At 37.6% G+C, this 24,193-nt stretch overlaps 1 pseudogene; it reads left to right on the top strand.

Moving 5' to 3' along the window:
• The first annotated feature begins 2,957 nt into the window (after window positions 1-2,957).
• On the top strand, window positions 2,958-3,894 carry LOC106800510 (olfactory receptor 11G2-like; annotated as a pseudogene).
• Window positions 3,895-24,193: the final 20,299 nt, after the last annotated feature.

The raw sequence follows: 24,193 nt of genomic DNA, 5'->3' as shown, positions 1-24,193 counted from the left end.
AGTTCTTCAGTCAAATGGCTGGTCCTTGCTCTCCTGTCCCTGTAAATGCATAGAGCTGGGTTCAGCAAACTATGGCCAATGGGCCAAATCTGACCTGCTGACTGTCTTTGGAGGGCTGGTATGCTAAGAATTTTTACTTTTTAAATTTGAATTTAAAAATCAATGTAAGAATAACATTCTGTAACACATGAAAGTTATATAAAATTCAAATTTCAGTGGATACAAATTTGTACTGGAATACAACTATGAGCATTCATTCAAGTATTGTCTATAACTGCTTTCACACAACGTCAGAGGTGAGTAGTTGTGACAGAGACTATATGTCCTGCAAGCCTAAAATATTTAAGAAAAAGTTTGCTGATCCCTGGTGTAGAGCATTACAGAAGCAGGTCCCTCTTTACTGAAATGCTGGCTTGTGTGGGAATAGTCCAAATACACACACCTCCCAGTAGAACCAGGAGAGCACAGGAGATGGTGTACAATCTGCTACCCATTGTTTGTCAAACTCTATTTTATATTTGCAATGCTTATGTGAGTGGAGTGTGTGTGTCTCCTTTGCACAACAGAGTGTATGTTTATGTGTGTCTGTGGGTGTGTGGGTGAAAGACAGAAAGCGTGTTTGTATTTAATAGAATCATGAGATAAGGTTGGTAACGTTAAGCGGGGTCATATCAAAGACCCTAGTTTGGAGATCTCATTCTATTCTAAGTGTATTGGGAAGCTAATTGAAGTCTGTGTGGAAGGGAAGGGACTGATCTGATTTTGTTTTTTAAAGAGTTACTCTGGCTGCGGCATGGATACCAGTTTGTAGAGAGGACAGGGTGGAAACAAGAATTGATTAGAACAGCGTCACAGTGGTCCGGGGGAGAAAAGATGACACGATGAACTAGAGAGAAGTGAGCAAACATGAGACTTATCTTGAAGACAAACTAACGGAATGCTGATGAATTAGATGTGAGGGTAAATGATGATATGGAGGAAATAATACATTGAAATAAGTTCCACCAGAAAAGAAATTCTTAACATTTAATCTAAGGGGTCAATTGTTAGATTGCTTAGCAGGTGCTTACTCCTAAAATGAAATTTCAAGAGCACCAGCCAAACAACCCTGGTCAAAATACCTAATCTTTACTAGTAACAATTGCTTTTAATTGATCATAATAAAGTTTCTTTCTTGAATTAGTACTGGATGTATAGACGTAATCTTCTTTAGAATCCATCAAGGACCTTTACGCATAGCAGAATTCTTCTTTGTATCCCTGTTTTTATACATTAGCAATCAATGGGCTCATGTGACTCCAACAAAACTTTGAAAACACACTACAAAGGCCAAGATATAGTGCAAAAAAGGCTAAATGCCTAATGTCCTTGATCATGAGTGAAGCTGCTACAGAGGGACTTTAAAAATATGTTAGGCTCTTCTGCTGTCTGCTTTCAACTCCCCTTTATGAAAGATAAATATGTGGTCTCAGAAATTTATTGGGCCCATAGACAAATAACTTTAAAAGCAGAAAAGAAAAAGACTTACAGGATACAAAAGTTCATAATGCAGGTACCAGAACCTAGCCTACCTTTCCCCCAACAACAATAGAGTCCACTAAATAGCTTCCAGTTATATACATTAAAATAGAGTCTGGCAGATCTGTGGAGATTTTATTGGCCCCAAGCATCCCTCGTGCCATGGGAATCAGGGAATCCCAAGTTCAAAATTACCCAGAAAGGGTTTTAAACGAACATCTATTGTGTTATAATTACTATCCCAGTATCCTCCACCAACTACCAAAATAGTGTTCCTCCTCCAGCACAACACTCTAAGCACACACATCTATACTTGAGAAGGGGTGTCAGTTTGCTGCTGCCACCTTTAGGTCTTGGTCTTACAGGTTTCTCAGAACTTGAATATTCCTAGTAAGAAATTCTTACTTCCTGGTCCCCAGCCCATTTTCAAAAACCAAATATGGATTTAACATAGAAGAATAGGTGAAGAACACAACTTGATGTTGTTCATTCTACATTTATTCACAGAGGATTCTAATGGATTCCAAAGCTTGAGTGCATATTTGTTAAACAAAGGTAGTCTAACTCATTTAGAACAAAAGAAAAGTATCATGCAGACATTCAATCTTTAAAAGACACTCTGTTTGGAGATGTTCCCAAGTACTTATGGGGCCACGGAGCAAAGTTTTAGCTTTCCATCCCCTACAAACTCACTGATATTTAGAATTCTGTATTACTAATAATACCCATGGATTTTATTACTGGATTAGAATTATATCTATAACTGTAGACTGGGCAAATTCATATCTCTTTTCCAGGTAAGCACATACCAGCTTCAACATGGCCTATTAATAATTCTTTCACCATGGTCTACTGTGGATGGCTAGGATTGCTGTTTCAGCATAATAGAAACTAAGGCTAATTTCCTCTAGTTGATTTGACTGTTTTACACATGAATTTGGTATATAATATTATTAAGTTGATAAGTTAATCATTTAGTTTGAAATAAGGCCAGCTTGACAAGTCATGTAAAAGAAGGAATTCAAGAAGTTCTATGAGCTCTTGTTTGCACAGTTGCATAGTCTGACTCAGTTTCTGCCACAATTGCAATGATTCACCTCTTCTTAAAAGGAAATAAATTCCATCTTTGTGAGAATGGATACATGGGTAAATAGATAGATACTCTATTAAGTGTAAAGTCTAATATAATTTTCAAACACCTGTACAACACTCTCCATCAAGAACTTATCAATTCTAATCAAAAGTGTTCTTGAGTCAAGAAGGAAAATAAGAATAAGAATAAAGAAGCAATCCAGGCCAATATTTCAGTTTGAAAGAGAAAAAGCTATTCATATATGTCTTTATTTTCTTTCTCAAGATGGTTTAATATAAACCTGGGTCTCCATCTGTCTATACAGAGTCATTTGATATTTACTCATCCTTTCAGAGCTCACAGACCCATGAAAATCTCCAACACCCCCAGCAACTCCAGCACTATCACTGGCTTCATCCTCCTGGGCTTCCCTTGCCCCAGGGAGGGGCAGATCCTCCTCTTTGTGCTATTCTCTATTGTCTATCTCCTGACCCTCATGGGCAATGGTTCCATCATCTGTGTTGTGTTCTGGGATCGGAGACTCCACACTCCCATGTACATCCTGCTTGCCAACTTCTCCTTCCTGGAGATCTGCTATGTCACCTCCACTGTTCCAAACATGTCGGCCAATTTCCTCTCTGACACCAAAGTCATCTCCTTCTCTGGGTGTTTTCTCCAGTTCTACTTTTTCTTCTCCTTGGGTGCTACAGAATGCTTTTCCTGGCTATTACGGCATTTGATCAATACCTTGCCATCTGTCAGCCTCTCCATTACCCCACTCTTATGACTGGACGTCTCTGCACCAATCTTGTGGTCAGCTGCTGGGTACTTGGTTTCCTCTGGTTCTTGATTCCCATCGTCATCGTCTCCCAGATGTCCTTCTGTGGATCCAGGATTATTGACCACTTCCTGTGTGACCCAGGTCCTCTTCTAGCACTCTCACTTGCAGAAAAGCTCCTGGGGTAGAGCTTGTCTTCTCCACGTTAAGTCCTCTGCCCACCATCATTCTCTTTCTCTGCATCATGGCGTCCTATGCTCTGGTCCTAAGAACTGTATTCCAAGTCCCTTCAGCAGCTGGGAGAAGAAAGGCTTTCTCCACCTGTGGATCTCATCTGGCTGTAGTATCGCTGTTTTATGGCTCCATACTGGTCATGTATGGGAGCTCAATAACTGAGCAGGAAGCTGGAACACAGAAGATCGTGACTCTGTTTTATTCTGTCGTGACTCCACTCATTAACCCTATGATATATAGTCTTAGGAACAAAGATATGAAAAAGATCCTGCAGAAATCTCTGAGAATATAAAAAGGCTCTTCAGCAATTAGAGCCTAAAATTTGACTTACTACAGACATTTACTAAAATTGTCTTTAATTTATTTTCAGGTTAAAAAAATACTGGTTTTATTCAGATAATTGTTCACCTTAGTATTGACTAAAACCCTCAATCACCTGTGAACATGTGTCTGCTGTTTATTTCTTTTCTTGGTTCTTGATCATTTGTCCCGTTTCTTACCATGCCTTGATTTCTTTAATTGGAAATTGAACGTTATATTTAAAAAATTGTAAAGATAATAGGTGAAGTAGCTCAACAAAAGTTAAATTTTCTTCTTGCAATAGATAGAGTAGAAGCAGATCACTTTGATCTCATATAAGGATTGTTTTTAGCTGTTGTAAAAATAGTCTACTCCAGTTTTGCTCTTATTTCAGGAAAGTGACCCTTACTCCAGGAACACAGCCTTTCTGAGATCTCAACTGCAAGCCTGGACTGTTTCAGGACCCCTCCACCTTAACAGTCCTGACTTCCTATTGCTGTACTCCTTGAACCCCGTGAGTTCTGAAACATCTGCTTAGCTCTTCAGACTCCCAATTTCCACTTTCTGCTAGATATCTTGAAATCTCATCTTGTACATGAGTGGCTTAGACATCTAAAAATGACTTGAAGGGATATTGATCATATTTTGAGCCTCACTTCTCTGTGGTCCTCCTCTCTTCAGGATTTGGTTCTCAAACCCCAGCTGCTTTGGCAGCCACCAACACCAAATCCTTTATTTCCTCAGTTCAGTGAAACTTGTGCTTTCTGCTGAGACTTTATTCTGCCTTTCCCCATTCTTTCGCGCATGCCTCCATATCCCTACACTCTCCTGACCCAATGACTTAACTGTCAAATGTCTTCAAGGAAAAACACCCAAGGTGAACGTGGAACTCATCTCCTTGACTCTCCCTTCTTGGAATTATAGCTCCTGAAGTGCTGCCTGTGTTGATTGCTCTCTAGTGCCTTCAAATGGACGTTTTATGTTTTTACACAGATTTTAGAGATTTGGTGGAAGGCTTTTTTTAATACAAGCTGCTTAGTCATGACCATACCAGAAATTCTTTTCTATTATGTCTAAGTTCATCCATTCTCATTTCTTCCCTCACTTTCAGAATACTATCTTGTAGCATAACCATGCAAAAACCCACTCATCACAGACAAGTGGATACAGGGACTGATATAAACACAAGTCTGGGATGTAGACCTGCTTTTCATTGCAACCAGCTCCAGATTTCCAAGGATTCCACCCTTGCAAGCAAGGTGGGGTGGATCGAGTTGCTTTACAGTAAAATAAAAGGTAAAACTAGGACCACATAAAACAGATTTAGGCTATATTTTTTTTAAATGAGAGGCGATCAGCCACTGTAGATCAGTAAAAATATTTACTCAGGATTTGTATCAGTAACTCGGGCTAGTTCTCCTTGAACTCTCTCCTAGGCCCTGAATGAAAGTCATCCTATTATTGAAGTGTCTTTACCAATTCAGCTACCGGATTCTGCCGATGAAGAAAATGAGGATTGGGATTCAGGAGTGATTTTCTCGGGATAGTAACTTTAATGATAAAAAACAAAATTTGCTTTCTACCACCCTTTTCACTAGCCCGGGTTACTTTTTCTTTAGTAATTAATCCTATATTTCTATCTTTAGGACTCCTAAATTATTTGCCTGTCAATAATTTAGGAGTTTTCAGTTATTTGCCAGTTAAACAATGTTTGAATCCTTAATATACATAAAGCTCTGTAAACAGAATGGAGACAGAACAATATCCCAATAGGAAAATAAGCAAAAGCATATAAACAAGTAGCATACAAAAACGTCTCTTAAACTTATGGAAAGAGCACTAATTCATCCATAAAACGGTAAAGGCAGAATAAGCCTATAATGGTGTTGAAAAGGAGAAAACAGGCCCAAAATGGAGCCACTTGTATTAGGCCCCACAGCAGCAAACCAAGACTTAACACCTAACCTAATTATAGTTTCAACCTCCCTCAGAAATGTGACCTTTAAAGAGCAAATCTGAAATTTCCTGGTCGGCACTAGGAAATTTACTGATAGATCTCTTCTGTTCCCCTTAGGAGGGAGACCTTGTCCAAAACAATGCATTCTTTTGTAATAATTTCCTTTTTTCTGCTCCCTCTCTGCCTTTAAAAATCTTTTCTTTTCTGGAGCTTGACGGAGCTCCTTTCTCTTTGCTAGATGGGATGCTGCCTGATTCATGAATCGCTCAATAAAGCCAATTCAATCTTTTAAATTACTCAGTTGAATTTTTGTTAACAATAGTATTTCATTTTTAACCTATTGGAGTGACAAAGATCAAGCAGTTTGATAGCACACTGTATGGTTGAGGCTGGTGAAATGGGTTCTCTCACACTTAGCTGGTGGGAGTTTAAGTTTTACAAACTCCGTATAGGACAATTAGGCAACTTCTATCAAAAGTTAGAAGGCATATGCCCTGTAACCCAGCAACTCAACCTCTAAGGTTAGCCTATAGATATTCTCATACATATGGGAAATGATGGAAGTACAAGAATATTTCATTGTAGCATTGTTGTAATAGCAGAATATTGAGAAAAATGTAAGTTCCCATTGATAGATGACTAGTTAAATGAGCTATGGTTCAGTCATACAATGAAATACTATGTCTCCAATTCTATAAAGTATAAAATAGCTCTGTATGTAATGTTGTGTAATATCTCCAAGATATACTGTTGAGTGCAAAAAGCAAGGTGAGCAGCAGAATGTAGCTACCTTTCATGTAAATGTGCAGACTATCTTCTGAAGGAGATCCAGAAACTGTTAATGGTGGTTGCTTCAGATGAGGAGAATTGGGCGTCTGAGGAACAAAGGAGTAAGGAGACTTATTTTCTTCATACTCTCTTTTGAACATTTTAAATTCTTTGCCAGGTACCTATATTATTTAATTTTAAAAGAAATAATAATACGATTATTTTTAAACAAAGAATAACGTCCTAGAGGAACTTTCTGATGATTAAATCTAAAAAATCATTTCACACCCCCACAATTCTGGGGTTCCTTAGGGTCTATTCATTTACAGAAAAGTTGAAGCATGGATCCTAAGAACTCCTTAACATTATTTCATTCAGACTTGTTGGTGCTTTATAGAAAATATGAGAAACATTTTTCTCCTTTTAAGACTTGAACAAATATACTGTGGCAAACTATAACTAATTTATCACATTTATATTAGACATACTCTCCCTCATTGTTCAACTATATATATATATATTTTTTTTGCCCAAAGCCCCAGTAGATAGTTGTATGTCATAGCTGCAGATCCTTCTAGTTGCTGTATGCGGGACGTGGCCTCAGCATGGCCGGAGAAGCGGTGCATCAGTGCGCACCCGGGATCCGAACCCGGGCCGCCAGCAGTGGAGTGCGCACGCTTAACTGCTACGCCACGGGGCCGGCCCCAACTATATATTTTTATTGTTGTTAAGCACCTACAATACCAGACATTGAGCCAGGAAATAAACTTGATACAAAAATACATAAGACATATTTTCTTCTCTCATAGAGCTCACAGTCTCATGGTAGAGAAGCAGTAAAATTGCAAAGGTTTTCTTTTTATTAAATGGTACAAGTTCAATGAGAGGAGAAAGACTAAATACTATGGATGATCACGTGAAGCAGAACATGTGTAAGCATGGATTTGTGTCATGTAAAAGAGGATTTAAGCATAGCTACTCATAAGGCAGCCAGCTCTGCTGTTTTAGTGGTTAAGATTTGGTGCTCTCATCACCATGGCCCAGGTTTGTTTCCCAGTCAGGAAACCAAACCACCCATCTGTTGGTTGTCATACTGTGGTAGACGTGTGTTGCCGTGATGCAGAAAGCTACGCCACCAGCATTTCAAAGACCAGCAGGGTCACCCACAGTGCACAGGTTTCAATGGAGCTTCTAGACTGAGACAGAAAAGGAATAATGACCTGGCCACCCACTTCCAAAATGTTGGTCATGAAAACCCTATGAATAGCAGCAGAGCATTGTCTGATATAGAGCTGGGAAGTGACAGCATAGCACCAAAGACCAGGCAGGGTTCTGCTCTGCTGTACATGGGATCACTAGGAGTCAGAATAACCTCAACAGCACTGAAAACAAAATTATAGGACATTGTACCTCAGGTTATGGAATAGAAATGTTTCTAGAAATTCTCTGTAAGCCACCATATAACTAACCACTCATAAAGAATATTAATGAATTCTCCAACACAAAATAAGCGTGACTATAAAATATAATGTAAATTAAATTACAAACAAGTATTATTTAAAACATTTAGGTAAACACAGACTTTAGTAATAGAAATCTTCAATCTACCATCCTGCTAAGAATTTTAAAAATACTAAATTTAAAGAAAAACAATAAAACTTGAAAAATCTAACAACCTGAACAGACAATAGGACACTCTTAAGTCAATTTTTTAATGAAAATCTGAGTGGTGAGCACTAAAGTCATTCATGTTCAGAGAACACTTGCCTATAGTTCAAATCCTTATTCTTCATGACAACGCCTGGCTGAAGAGATGGAGATGGGAACCCAGGGCTCCCATAAATTTGGAGTCCTCAGTGGTCTTCATCCTCAAGTAAATATGAACGAGAACTAAACTTGACACCACGGAGAGGAAAACCGAAAATTAGCCATCCCTGAAAGTTTGTGGCCATCGTTCAGCTCTTGCTTAGATTGACACCCACCATTTTGTCCAATTTCCCCAATAAATTGCCTGGAATATATTCTCCTTTGGATTTAAAGGTATTTAACTTTCTACTAAAGACTCTGTTATGCCCTTCCCTTTGTCTCTCTTCAGAAATGGACATACACGTAAACACACACATACACACACACGCCTTACAATCCCATGGTTCTTAAAATTTTAAAATATTTTAATTCTCCAGCATAGACCATATGTTAGTCCATGAAACAGTCTTAACAGGTTTTGAAGAATAGAAATCATACATGTCTTTTCCAATTACAATGTAATGAAATTAGAAACCGACAAGAGAAAGAAATGGGGTAATCTGAAAATAAATACAAATTAAATGATACCCTCTTATACCACCAAAGGGTCAAGGAAAAAATCACATGGAAAATTATAAAAGATCTTGAAATAAATGAAAATGAAAACACAACATACCAAAACTTATGGGATACAGAGAAAGCAGTGCTAACAGAAAAATTTTGAACTGTAAAGCCTTATATTAAAAAAGAAAACTCTCCAATCAAAAACTTAACCATATACCTTAAGGAACTAGAAAAAGAGAAACAAATGAAAACCAAAGCTAGCAAAAGGAAGAAAATGAAAAGGATTATAGAAGGGATGAATAAAATAGAGAATAGAAAATCAACAGAGAACATAAATGAAACCAAAAGTTGGGTTTTTGAGAAGATCAACAAATTGACAATCCTTTAGCTAGATTGACTAAGAAAACAGGAGAGAAGACTCAAATAAATAAAATCAGAAAGTGGGGACATTACAGTTGATTTTTTTAGAAATAAAAATGATTATGAAAGAATCCAATTAACAATTATCAATTAAAAAATTGGTTAACCTAGATTAAATGGATGAAGTCCTAGAAATACACAACCTACCAAGATGAATCATACAGAAATAGAAAATATGAATAGACCTATAAGCACTAAGGAGCTTAAATCAATAATCAAAAACCTCCTAACCAAGAAAACCTCATGTCTAGATGAGTTCACTAGTGATGCTATCAGATATTGTTTTAAAAAATCAACAACAATCTTCAAATTATTTTTTAAAAAATGAAGAGTAGGGAACACTTCCTACCTCAATCTATGAGGCCAGCATTACTCTGACATCAAAGTCAGACAAAGATACTATAAGAAAAGAAAACTACAGACCTATATGTCTTATGAATATAGATGCAAAAATTCCCGAAAAAATACTAGCAAAACAAGTTCAATCACATAGTAAAAGGATTATACACTATGACCAAGTGAGGTTTATTCCTGCAAGGTTCAATATATGAAAATCAATCAATGTAATACACCATATTGACAGAATAAAAGAAAAACCACATGATCATCTCGATGCATAAAAGGCATTTGACAAAATTCAACACCCTTTCATAACAAAAACATTCAACAAACAAGGAATAGAAGAAAACTACCTCAACAAAATAAAGGTCATATATGAAAAACCCACAGTGAACATCATACTCAATAGAAAAGAAAAAAAGAAACTCAAAGCTTTTCCTCCGAGATCAGGAATAAGGCAAGGATGCCCGATTTCATCATTTCTATTCAACGTAGTATTCAAGTCCCAGCTAGAGCAATTGGCAAGAAAAAGGAATAAAATGTTTCCAAGCTGGAAAGGAAGATGTAAAATTTTCTCTCTTCACAGATGATGTGATCTTATACATAGAAAACCCTAAAGATTACACACACACACAAAACTCTTAGAGCTTATAAATAAATTTAGCAAAGTTACAGGATACAAAATCAACAAACAAAAATTAGCTGCAGTTTTATACACCAACAATGAACAACCCGAAAAGTTTCATTTATAAAATCATCACAAAGAAGAAAATATTTAGGAATAAACTTAACCAAGGAGGCGAAAGACCCATACATTGAAAACTACAAAATGTTGCTGGAAAAAATTAAAGACAGAAATAAATGGAAAGACATCCCATGTTCATGGATTGCAAGACTTAATATTATTAAGATGTCAATACTACCCAACATAATTTACAGATTTGATGCAATCTTTACCAAATCCTAATGATGTCTTTTGCAGAAACAGAAAAATCCATCCTAACATTCATATAGAATATCAAGGGACCCCGAAATACCAAAACAATTTTGAAAGAGAAGAACAAAGTCAGAGGCCTCACACTTTTTGATTTCAAAACTTACTACACACAATAAGCAAAACGTGGTACTGGCATAAAGACAAACACGCAGACCAATGGAATGGAAAAGAAAGCCAAAAAATAAATTCTTACATATATAGTCAAGTGATTTTCGACAAGTGTGCCAACACCATTCAACAGAGAAAGGACAAATGGTGCTGAGAAAGCTGGATATCCACATGCAAAAGAATGAAATTGGACCCTTATCTTACACAATATTCAAAAATTTATTCAAAATGAATCAAGGACCTAAACTTAAAACCTAATACTATAAAACTCTTAAAGAAACCCAAGCTTCATGACATTGGATTTGGCAATGATTTCTTTGATATTACACAAAAAGTACAAGCAACAAAAGAAAAAAAATATATACATCGGACCACACTAGAATTAAAAACTTCTGTGCAACAAAGGACACTATCAACAGAATGAAAAGGCAACCCATGGAGTGGGAGAAAATATTTGCAAGTCATATATTTGAAAAGGAATTAATATCCAGAATATATAAAGAACTTCCATAACTCAACAACAACAACAAGAAAAACAATTTAAAAATGTGCAAAGGACTTGAATAAGGCAAAGAACTTCTCCAAAAAAATTATACAAATGGCCAATAAGTACATGAAAAGATGCTCAACATCACTAATTATTAGAGAAATGCAATTCAAAACTACGAGATACCATTTCACACCCATTAGAATGGCTATTATCAAAAAAAAAAAAAAAACAGAAAGTAAGAAGTGGCAAGGATGTGGAGAAATTGGAGCACTTGCACATTGCTAGTGGAAATGTTAATAGTACAGCCCCTATGGAAAATGGTGTGTCGGTTCCTCAAAAAAATTAAGCATAGATTTATCATATGATCAAGCAACTCCACTTCTGAGGATAGACCCAAAAGAACTAAATGCAGAAAATCAAACAGATATTTGTACACCCATGTTCATAACAGCATTATTCACAATAGCCAAAAGTTGGAAGCAACCCAAGTGTTCTTCAACAGACCAATGGATAAACAGAATGCTGTATACACAAACAATGAAATACTATTCAGCCTTTAAAAAGAATGAAATTCTGACACATGCTACAACATGGATGAACCTTAAAGACATTATGGTAGGTGAAATAAGCCACTTAGAAAAGACCAAATTTTCTCTGATTCCACTTTTATAAGGTTCCGAGAGTAGTAAAATTGGTTTCACACGTGTACATCTATCCCCAAACTTATCGAGTTGTTTATATTTAATATGTACAGCTTTTGCATGTCAATCATACCTAAAAAAAAGTAGTTAAAGAAAAGACAATTTTAGAGCAAATTTACATAGTGGCTAGAGAAAAAATTCAATAAAAAAATATGATTTTGGCAATAAGAACTTCTGATGATGTTAATAATAAAATTTCAGTGTAAACTCAGCCTCAAATGAATAATGATGAAATGCCCAGCAATGTTCAATATGTGAATGTTTCCAGAAATACAAGAAACTCTTCAAAGAAGGCTAAAAAGGTGCCCAGTAGAGGAAGAGAGAAGGTCAAAAGGGAGAGAAGAAAGAAAAAAAGAAGGGAAGGAGGAAAAGGAGAGAGAAAAAAACAGAGGGGGGAAGAAAGAAAGAGAGAAAGAGGGAGACAGATGGAGGGAGGCAGGGAGGAGGGAAAAAGGATAGAGGAAAGGACAAGAGAAGAAGATGTACTCAAACCAACAATAACGGAATTTAAAACCAGAAAATGATGATGGGGAACCTGATACTGCAAGGGAATATGAAAAACAGGTGGTATCATTCAGTAGTTAGTGATAGTCTTGAACTCACCAATGAAATAGACATTCTAGGAAGAGGGTCTGTAACAACATGACTTGAAGGCTCACCAGAGATCAGCTGGGCTATAGAATGAGGTAGTCTCTCCTGCACATTCTCTACAAGAAAATGGTTTTATATCTGAGACATCTCTGCCACTGAGTAGTAGTAGAAAATGTGAATAGTAGGGCAATATTTGTGGTTCTCTTTCTAGCAGAAGTGGTAGCAGCATTCTGCTGCCTAGTGGAGAGTATCAACAAGCTGTGTCCTCAGAAGGTCTATTATCTTCTGAAACTTGTTCTCTACTTATAAAAAACCTGTTGCTGATAACCAACTAAGAGAAAGAATCAGTGATGTATCAGATGAATCCAGTATTACTTTACCTGGAAAATCCTCATACATGCTCCATCTTCCACAGTGAATAGTCCTGGTTGCTGATGGATGATGTCTCAATGTCACAGTCTTATGGCTGTGGAAGAAATTATACAGGATATTTTTTCCATATTGCTTCTATTAAGTCTAGGAGGTTGATACGAAAGATGATTTTGGAATGAACTGAATGTAAAACAATTCCCTTTGAGTATAGAGAGTATAAATGATGACATCACAAGAGGACTATGCTTCCTCTGAACCATAGAAGGAGATGATATGAGATCTGAATTCCCACCTCAGTGATATCAGGGGTCTCTCCTTATACTTAGGAATGGTGCAACTATACAACACCAGTATTTGTGTTCTCAACTTCCATTGTACTTAGCTTTCCCTTTTGCCACATTAAAATGGTTTTGTTCGGCTTTACCTGTCCACACTACTATTTTAATATTCCGCAGTTTATATTTTTTAATTAAGATTTAAAATGTTTTAACATTGCCACTTGTTATCAGTTTAGAGTTATCACAAACTTAGGGTATATGTATATAATATACCATACCAAATATACCATATATAAATATGGTTTATTTATCCCTTTGGAATAAATGCCTAGATTTCTATGTAATTATGCTTGTTAAGGGAAGAAATGGAAGATAGAGTTATGATGATTTGGGTCATGAGACATCACAGATGTGAAGGAGCGCTATACAGGGTCCTGCAGACTTATTGGTAACTCTCTGGAATAACTTATTTCACTGAGACTAAAAAGCACATTTTCACCTTTTAATATCTCTGAAAGTTAGGTGCATCTTATAACTGATGATGTGTCGTAGTTTCATTGGCAGAAAGATTTTTCTTTCTTAGGCATGTATAAAATAGTCCTATGTCTTACAATTGATTGTGTTTTAGATTTGATGACATATGATGCTTCATAAGAGAAATAGTGCCAGTGTGTTTATTACTCTGTGAGGTTTTCCTGATGAGAATATTAGGATGAGAAAGTAGTATGTATAAAATAATAGCACTTGAAATTTAAATGCTAAAATGTATTTCCTAATTCTACTATTGAAAAGGTATATTTAAACTTCGATTGTTTTTAATAATCATCTCAAAACATATCTTAATTTTTATAAAATTGTATAGTTGTTTAAGCTATAAAGTCTCCACAAATTGTTTCACTAAGGAATCCAAATACCTATCTTCCTCTTTCTTCTTTCAAAATTTCTTGAATATATGTGTCCTTTATATCTGTGAAAGGAAACTCACAGAACTTGAAGTTCTTCCATTCTCTGTTAAATGAATAGCAAAAATTCTGAGGTCTGCTTGGTGTTAAGGGATGCTAAAAGCATGAATAATGTATTTTCAATTTTACCGCTCATGAAAATAATTTGGGGAGAAAGCCCTAAACTAGAGTTTTTTTAAATTTCTCATTCTTTAAAACAGCCTTTGGAGTAAATGCATAGAAATAGATGCCAGCTAAAGAAAGAAAACATGAAGGAAGGCATGAAGAAACTTTTCAGATTTCAAGAAAGTCTGTTATTCAAGTACTTATGCTTTGCGCAACTGATTTGTTAGTAAATAGAAGTTTTATGAATTGCAGTTCAGTTGAAGAGTTTAAATACATGCTGTGGATATGCTTTGATAAAGCAAAGAAACTGTGATATATATCAGTGCTATATAATGTATTTGTTTTTGTGTCTATGTTCATACATGTTGACTTTCCTTAAAATTACAAATAGAGGCAACAAAACAAGATGAATGATTATCTTCAATCCCAAAGCCAGACAGCCAGAGTGTCACTTGGACAACTTATTTATCCTCTCTGGAGAGTACGTGAGAATTCTTTGTGCTGATATTTCAATGATTTTCTAAGTTGAAATTATTTCAAAATGAAAGATTAAAGATTAAAAAAAGAAAAGAGAACAATAAAATAGGATCAGATTCAAAAAGAAATCTTGAGGCACTAAAAATGAAAGCATTTATAATCTCTTCATAAACGTAAGTATTCTGATGATTTTTTAGGTCAAATAGGCTTTCATATGATAGTAAAGTCACAAACGCAATGTGCTAAATTAGATTTCTAAAAGACAAATCACTCCTTCAAGAGCATGTAAAATCATCAGAATTCTATAAAAAGGTAAACTTCTGGTTTAAAAATAACTTTGACATTTGGAAATAAAACTCGCTGCCGTGGATCACGAATGAGTTGCAGAGCAGAGGAGGAAACTCTGAATCCAAACTGTCAAGTACACATCAGTCTACTCAAAGTTCTGGATTGCTTGTTTATTTTTTTTAATAAGGAAAAGATAACAAACTATTTTCAGGTATTGACCAGAGCTCATTGGAGAACACTAATCTGAGCAGCTGTACTAGTTAGTTTCATAATTAGCATCAAGAAAAACAGAAAACTTGCCCACAATCTAGTCTTTTCCTTGTGAGCAATGAAAAGGAGACAGCAGAATTAGGTAAAGCAAAGATGCTTTGTACTTTCTCCTAAAATGTGGTGAGGTGGGAAATATGAAGAATACATGTAGATGAGATATTTATAGACTTTTTGGAGTTAAACTGTTGTTGATGTTTCTGTTTCACAAACTTCCATAATTCACTTTTCCAAACAAAGCAAATAGTACTTTTAAAGAAACCATTATAACAATTAGCACCCATCTGACAAAATTAATATTTAAGTTGTCAAAAAGTTTAATCGGAAAAAAAGAGTTTAACTGGTTGTTAGAAACTTGAAACAAATTTGCTCATCTAAACAGTTACAAATGGTGGTTAGGCCACAATGTGCCTGCCCCTCTGTCTTCGTTGGTCTCCTCAGAAGTAAATCCTGAGACTAGGATTCCAGTGCAAGTAGTTCATTTGAGTAATGTGGGGAAACTGACAGAGAAAAAGGAAACAAGGAAAGGAAGTCTTCCAACAAAGAGTGCCATGTCAAGCCAGCTACCACTGTGGAAACTGGAGCTAATCCCACTGGAGAACCTCCAGGTAGTCAAGTAGACATTATAGAGTTATCTCGCTACAGGGGCAAGAGAGCTGTGATATTGATATTGATAGATGAGGGCTTCTGGGGAGTGTGCAAGTCATTAATTTCCCTGGAAGTTCCTTCTGGCGTGGAAGACCGAGGTAACTGCAGGCAAAGCAGATTTCTCAGTCAGAAAAACTTAGAGAAATAAATGCAGATGCTGGCACTTGCGTTGAAGTGGAAAAAAGGAGGAAATACAGAGCGGATATGGAGAGGGAACCTATGACCTCTGTTACTCTGTCCTAACACCACCTCCAAGAATTCTGTGAGAAAATATCTGTACTAAGGGGAACAGGGAGAGGAGAGGGTAAGAAGGAAAAGGAAGGCAAAGAGGACACTTTATAAGTTAGCTCTCTATATCCACATGAATAAATTAATCTCCCGGGTGCCTCATTCCACAAGGCTTAACTCTCCCACGGTGAGTCATCAATGCAGAGTGTTCTTGTCTACTTTTCAGAGGGTAAAATTATTCACTCAACAAAAATATATGATAGTCCATGGTGTGCCCAAGTAACATGATGTGGCTGTGACACAAGGACATCTGCAAGAAATGGTGGGGAAAAGGAAAAACAACAACAACAGTAATGATAATAATAAGTTTGGGCTGAATTGCAAGGGTCCTTGTTCACCAGTTTTGAATGTTCTGTTGTGGACACATCAGAACACAAAATGATTACAGAAACATCAAAGCTATTCAAACAAGGAAGTGAAATGAACTAAGTCTTTGAGATAAAACTCCCTCCACACTTGGGGATAGACAGACAGAGAATGAGTTGTGCTAAAGACCTGCATCTCCATCAGGGATAAGGAAGGCTTAGAGCCCAACTCCCAGATGCAGCTGCTGCAGTGGATCTATGGAACCCCCTGGTCTGGCCTCTCTTGAACCTGGGAACTGTTCCCTGAGAGGCACCTGCTTGAGACTCCCAGGGCCACCATAAACAAGAAAGGTAAAGATCTATAAGAAAGCAGGGTGGTCCTGGAAGGAGACTGTAACTGTACAGCCCTCTATGCCTGAGGTCTCATCACACCTCCAGCCCATGTCTACTTCTGGAAAATCAGAGAAGGCTCTGTCCCAAAAACTTATAATCAGAACCACTCACTAGAGATCCAATGAATAGCTTCCTGCATCACAGCCACCACACCCTGTGTTACTTTAATAGACTTTCCCTTGAGTGCCTGGTAGGCACCCTAAGTGGACTTAAAGATTGATTAGATCTCATGCTGCCCCTGAGAAATTTGGGAAATGTAATATTTTTCTACTCTACTAAAAACAAAGGCAATAGGCATCAGGGTCTCCAGAGAAGGCGGGTCCCAGGGAAAGGGAAGCACTAACACAGAAAAGTCTCCTGACACTCTTTTCCTTCTAGAAGTGGTAAACTGATCCTCATGGAGCAGGACTCATTCCCTGGAGGCTCTGCTTATAATCTCTCTATCCTGTAGCAAAGACTGAAAAATCTTCACCCTTTATCAGGTCCTTCACTCCTTGATGGTTATTGTAGAGGGGACAACCTCTCCTCTCCAGGAAGATCAGACACTGTCAGAGAAGCTTCAGGTTTGGATTCCCCTCTTGTCCATGAAAGGAGATGATGAAATCCTGAGAGGAGAAAATAAACACTAGAGAGCTAGAAAAACTACTACCCTCTACATAATGATCCCTTTTCTTCCCTTCAGCTGTATATTATATGGCTAACAATTCCTAAGCATTACTATCTGCCAGGACCTAGACAGCACTTCCACATATGTGATCTCATTCAGAGTCCTCAATACTTTGGTAAAAGTATTCCTGTGCCCATTTTACAGTTGACGGAACTGGGAATAGTTTATATAATTGACTTGACAAAGTTTCCACAATTGGTAAGGTAGGAGTTACAATTCAAACTTCAGCCTCCTTGCTCAAAATCCTTCGCTTTACTACTATGCCTTAGCTGCCTACCACTTCTCATAAATGGGAAAGTTGTTCTTTTTTTCAAGAGCTTTGCAGAAATGGGACAGGTGTGACAACCTCCTGTCCAGATCAAATGAAGCAGATAGATATCCTGCTGTGAGAACAGGCCAATAGTACTTGTACAACATTGTGCCGTCTTGGACTAGCCTTGGGGAAAAAGTAAAATATCAGAGAAATGTCTTTCTCTCATCTTAGATATTAGAGCTGGCTAACCTAGAGTTGGCCTCTTCCAAACTTTCCACGATATAATGGAGGTGAGGGTGTAGTCTATTTTGATCGGCTTTGCTAATAAACTCAGTCCAAGCAACCTGTACACATAACACAGCTGTGACAAGATTGTATCCATATTCACACTCCCTCTGCCACAGTGTTTTCTGCAGCTCATTCAGGAGAATCTTCCAGCTACTTTGGACAGTTCCAGCTTTGCCTTGTGCCAGGGGAACACCACTGCTGCTCTCTGCAAAGAGCAGCAAAGTAATAAAAGGTGAGTAACTATATGGTCTTGTTAGACATCTCTTTTTTCTCACCCACTGTTAAAATAGTTAGGTAAAGCATGAAATGGTACTGGCACACAGGGAATCATTTTTCACACCCTTCTTGTTTTCTAGGGCAGTTTTGCCAGATCTCAAAGTTGGAGAATTACCTTGAGAGGGAGTTGGCCTGAATCTTTTGGCTTCGTGTATAAGTGACAGACTATCCAACTGGTGTTTTCATCTGAGAGACAGAAATGTAACTAAAATATCACCTCTAGATCTATAAAGTCTTGATATCATGTGAACTTATGGTATAGTTGGAATAAGAGTAAGCATTTTACAATGAAAAGTGGTTAAAAATCATGTAATCCTACTCCCTTTTCATATGAAGAAAACAAAGCTTATAGAGGTTAAACAACTCCGCTAGAGCCACTAAGCAACTTTGTTGCAAGTCTGAATCTAGAATTTCCATCCCACCCTCTCTCCTACTTCAACATCCAGAGCCATGGGACCATAGTTATCTTTAATAGTCAGAGAGGAAACCATCTCAAGTGAGACATGTTCTACCACCCAGAACATTCAATCTCCCCTTACTTCCTGTGAATGGAATTCCTCTCAAGGCCAACAGTCTGGTAGCCTCAGGTCATTTGGAGCCTTTCTTGTATATTTCGTTCCCTAAAATTTCATCTCACAGGTTTTCTGAAGTTCAAATGAAGTAATTGGTAAATATCTATATCTATCTATCATCTCTCTATATTCTTCTATGTTTGTAACAGTGTAGACAATCATTTATTTGGCAAATATTTACAAAATACCTACTATCTGCTTCAGACTGTGCTGGGGACTGGGGATGAAGAGTGAGCATGAAGGACACGAGCAAAGACCTTGAACCAGGAACGTACTTGGCTGTTTCTAGAAACTAAAAGAAGACCAATGTTATATTACCAAACTGTTGTGTGGACAAGGGAAGGTGTGCATGCATAAGTGAGCATGTGTGGGTGGGTGTGGGTGTCTGTGTATGTGTGTGTGTCTGTGTGTTTAGATAGAGAGAGAGAGAGGCAATCCTGATGGCTTTTGACGCTTCCTTTGTAATTTAGCCTAAAGCTGGACCAACAGATTTGTTAGCTCAGCAGAAGAACAGGCTGATTCCAGCTGCTGACTTCTAAAGGTCCCTCCCATTTCCAGTAAGTTCACTTGCTGGACCAAGAAGCTTCCCTCATTCCACAGTCAAATGGCTGGTCCTTGCTCTCCTGTGCCTGTAAATGCTTAGAGCTGGGTTCAGCAAACTATGGTCAATGGGCCAAATCTGGCCTGCTGCCTGTTTTTCTGTGGCCAGCAAGCTAAGAATTTTTCATTTTTAGTATAAATTTAAAAATCAATATAATAATCACATTCTGTAACACATGAAAGTTATATAAAATTCAAATTTCAGTGGATATAAAGTTTTATTGGAATACTCTATGTGCGTTCAGTTAGGTATTGTCTACGGCTGCTTTCAGACAACAGCAGAGGTGAGTAGTTGTGACAGAGACTATATGTCCTGCAAGCCTAAAATATTTAAGAAAAAGTTTGCTGACCCCTGAGGTAAAGCATTACAGAAGCGTGTCCCTCTTTACTGAAATGCTGGCTAGTGTGGGTATAGTCCAACTATGCACACCGCCCTGTGGAATCAGGAGAGCACAGGAGATGATATACACTCTGCTACCCATTGTGTGTCAAACACTCTTTTATACTTGCAGTGCTTATGTGAGTGGAGTGTGTACGCCTCCTTTGCACAACAGAGTGTATGTTTGTGTGTGTGTGTGCATTTGTGTGTGAGACAGAAAAAGTGATTAATATAATCATGAGACTAGGTTGGAGATGTTAGGAGGAGTCAAATCAAAACCCACAGTTTGGAGATCTTATTCTATTCTTAGTGTACTGGGAAGCTAACTGATGTCTGAGTGCAAGGGAAGGGACTGATCTGATTTTCTTTTTAAAAGAGTCACTCTGGCTATGGCATGCATAGCAGGTTGTAGAGAGGCCAGGGTGGAAACAGGAACCAGTTCCGACAGCGTTAACGGTGGTCCAGGGGAAAAAAGATGACAGCTTCAACTAGAGAGGAGTGGACATGAGACTTATTTTGGAGACAAACTAACAGATATTATTGATGCATTAGATGTGAGGGTAAAGGAAAGGCAGGAAATATAACACTGAAATAAGTTACACCAGAAAAAAAAAAAATTAGCATTTACTCCAAGGAGTCAATTGTTAGATTGTTGAGCAGATGCTTACTCCTAAAATGAAATTTCAAGAGCACCAGCCAAACAACCTTGGTCAAAAATACTTAATCATTATTAGTAACAAGTGTTTTTAATTTATCATAATAAAGTTTCCTTCCTCTGAATTGGTACTAGATTTATAGACTTAATCTTTTTTAAAATCCATCAAGGACCTTTACACATACCAGAATTCTTCTTTTGTGTCCCTGTTTTTATACATTAGCAATCAAGGGGCTCATGTGACTCCAACATAACTTTGAAAACATACTACAAAGGCCTGGATATGGTGCAAAAAAGGCTAAATGCCTAGTGTCCTTGATCATGAGTGACGCTGAGACAGATGGACTTTAAAAATATGTTAGGCTCTTCTGCTGTCTGCTTTCAACTCCCCTTCATGAAAGACAAATATGTTGTCTCAGAAATTTACTGGGCCCCTGGACAAATGACTTTAAAAGCAGAAAAGAAAAAGACTTACAGAAAATGGAAGTTCATAATGCAGGTACCAGAACCTAGCCTACCATCCCCCACCAAGAGCAGAGACCACTAAATAGGTTCCAGTTATATACATTAAAATAGAATCTGGCAGATCTGTGGAGATTTTATTGGCCCCAAGCATCCCTCATGCCATGGGAATCAGGGAATCCTGAATTTAAAATGACCCAGAAAGAATTTTAAAAGAACATGTATTGTGTTATTATTACTCTCTCAGTCTCCGCCCCCCAACCACCAAACTTGTATTCCTGTTCCAAATAATGATTAAATGGGACAAATTGAATGGCTTTGTTAATGATTACACTTCCTTTCTTCTGATAGAGTCTTTTGTTCTCCAATTTAAATATCCCAGCTCCACCCTCTGTTACTCATTTCCATACTTCTAAGCCCCTCTAAGTTGCTTTCCTCCAAGTTCACTGCAGTTTGCCCATGTACTTTTTAAATTCTGTGACCCAGAACTTATGAAGAGATCTATATCTGATCTCTGTAGAATCAAACAAGATTATATCATTACCTCCGTTTATACATTTGTAGCTAGAAAGAAATCAATGCCTGGCTTCAAAGCTTCAAATGACAGGCTGACTCTCTTGTTAGGGGCTAATGCAGATGGTGACTTTAAGTTGAAGCCAATGCCCATTTACCATTTTGAAAATCCTAGAGCCCTTAAGAATTATGCTAAATCTACTCTGCTTGTGCTCTATAAATGAAACAATAAAGCCCAGATGACAGCATCTGTTTTCAACATTGTTTATTGAATATTTTAAGCCTACTGTTGAGACTTACTGCCCAGAAAAAAAGATTCCTTTCAAAATAGTACTGCTCATTGACAATGCACTTGGTCACCCAAGAGCTCTGATGGAGATGTACAGGGCTAATCTTTTCATGTGTGCTGACACAAGATCCATACTGCAGCCCATGGGTCAAGGAGTAATTTCAAACTGCAAGTCTTATGATTTAAGAAATACATTTTGTAAGGCTATAGCTGCCATAGACAGTGACTTCTCTGATGGATCTGGGCAGAGTAAACTGAAAACCTTCTGGAAAGAATTTGCCATTCTAGATGCCTTTAAGAACATTAGTGATTCATGGGAAGAGGTCAAAATATCAACATTAACAGGAGTTTGGAAGAAGTTGATTCCAACCCTCATGGATGACTTTAAGGTGTCAAGACTTCGGTGAAGGAGGTAACTAGGGATGTGGTGGAAATAGCAAGAGAACTAGAATTAGAAGTGGAGCCAAAGGATGTGACTGAATTGCTGAAATCTCATGATAAAACTTTAATGGATGAGGAGTTGCTTCTTATTCATGAGAAAAGAAAGTGGTTTCTGGAGATGGAATCTACTCCTGGTGAAGATGCTGTGAAGGCTGTTGAAACGATAACAAAGGATTTAGAATATTGCATAAACTTAGTTGATAAAGCAGCAGCAGGGTTTGAGAGGATTGACTCCAATTTTGAAAGAAATTCTACTGTGGGTAAAATACTATTAAACACCATTGCATGCTACATAGAAATCTTTCATGAAAGGAAGAGTCAATAGATGCTGCAAATATCACTGTTGTCTTATTTTAAGAAATTGCCACAGCCACCCCAACCTTCAGCAACCACCACCTGATCAATCAGCAGTCATCAACATCAAGGGAAGACCCTCTACCAGCCAACAATTATGACTCACTGAAGGCTCAGACGATGGTCAGCACTTTTTAGCAATAAAGTATTTTTAAATTAAGGTATGTGCATTGTTTTTGTAGACATAACGCTGTTGCACACTTTGTAGTGTAAACATAACTTTTATATGAACTGGGAAACCAAAAATTTTGTGTGACTTGCTTTACTGCAACATTCACTTTACTGCAGTGGTCTGGAACTGAACCCACAATATCTCTGAGGTATGCCTGTATTTAATATTCTGATCCAAGACTTAAGGCCAACTTATTCTTCAGCTTTGACCCAGGCCTCAATATCTTTCCCTTTTTGCCTAGAGGTTGAACCAATTTAGACCTCAGTTAAAAAAATACTTTCTGAGATCTGGCCAAAACTTTCTTACTGTTATCCCTAGATGAGGCCACTGGGTAATCCAGGAGAATCAGAAACAAACCTTGGCACATTTATTAAAAAGTGTACAGGGGACTGGAGCTCAGCGGCAAGGCCTGAGTGCACACACAGAGTGCTCTGGATCACCATCCCCCAAGATGGGCTGTCGAGGACAGAATAGCCACGGCTCAGAACGTGTTTGCTACATACTCTCCTTTAGACACAGGAAAGTAATCAGTCCTTCTCAAATCAGGAAAGCCCACAGCGCCTTTTATGACTGCATGTAACCAACTTTCAAGTTGTTTAAGCAATATGGCCATTGTGTGGGCTTCAAATAACTGCTGTACTTGAGAATATTACATTCCAACACTCATCTCCTTTTAGAGGTCTTCGGAGAAATTTGGAGGTGAGTTCCGTTGTGTTTGGCTTTGCTGCACACTTTCTCCTGCTGGAATGAAAGAAGAAGCTGAGGCTGACTGCATACTCCAGGAGAGAGAAACCTAAATTTGGACCTCTGCCCTCCACCGGATTCTGTAATTCTCACGCAACAGCTTCAGGTAAGGTGCAGCTCAGATATCTTTGTGATGTCTTCTTTACTTCTTTTTCTGTCCTCTAACCCTGTGTTGTATTTTCTCCATAAGAAAATGTAAATTAGAACAGCTTCCCCATAATGGAAATTGGTTAGATTCTCAACTACATAACATAGCCTCCAGCATCAGAACTGCTCTAAATAAATGTTAGGTTATATATGTTTTATTTATAAATATGTAAGTAAATATATTTAATAAAAGTAACAGTTTTTTACTAAAATTGAGGTATTAGCTGAACCACAAAACCACATGGGCCAGGAACAAATTGTAGAATCACAACTTTATTCTATACCTTATTTCTTATTCAAGTCACATATACCAGATTTCCTGACCCTGAATATGGAGCAGAAGAAAATACCAGACAGTAAGAGAAAAAAATTTTCTACTAAAGCACATGGCTACTACATAGGAAAAAACTGTCAG

Source organism: Ceratotherium simum, chromosome 3 (genome assembly GCF_057802395.1).
Source record: "Ceratotherium simum simum isolate JZ-2026a chromosome 3, ASM5780239v1, whole genome shotgun sequence".
Classification (NCBI taxonomy): domain Eukaryota; kingdom Metazoa; phylum Chordata; class Mammalia; order Perissodactyla; family Rhinocerotidae; genus Ceratotherium; species Ceratotherium simum.
The sequence above is the reverse complement of the archived record's forward strand: the minus strand, read 5'-3'. Positions and strand labels throughout refer to the sequence as shown.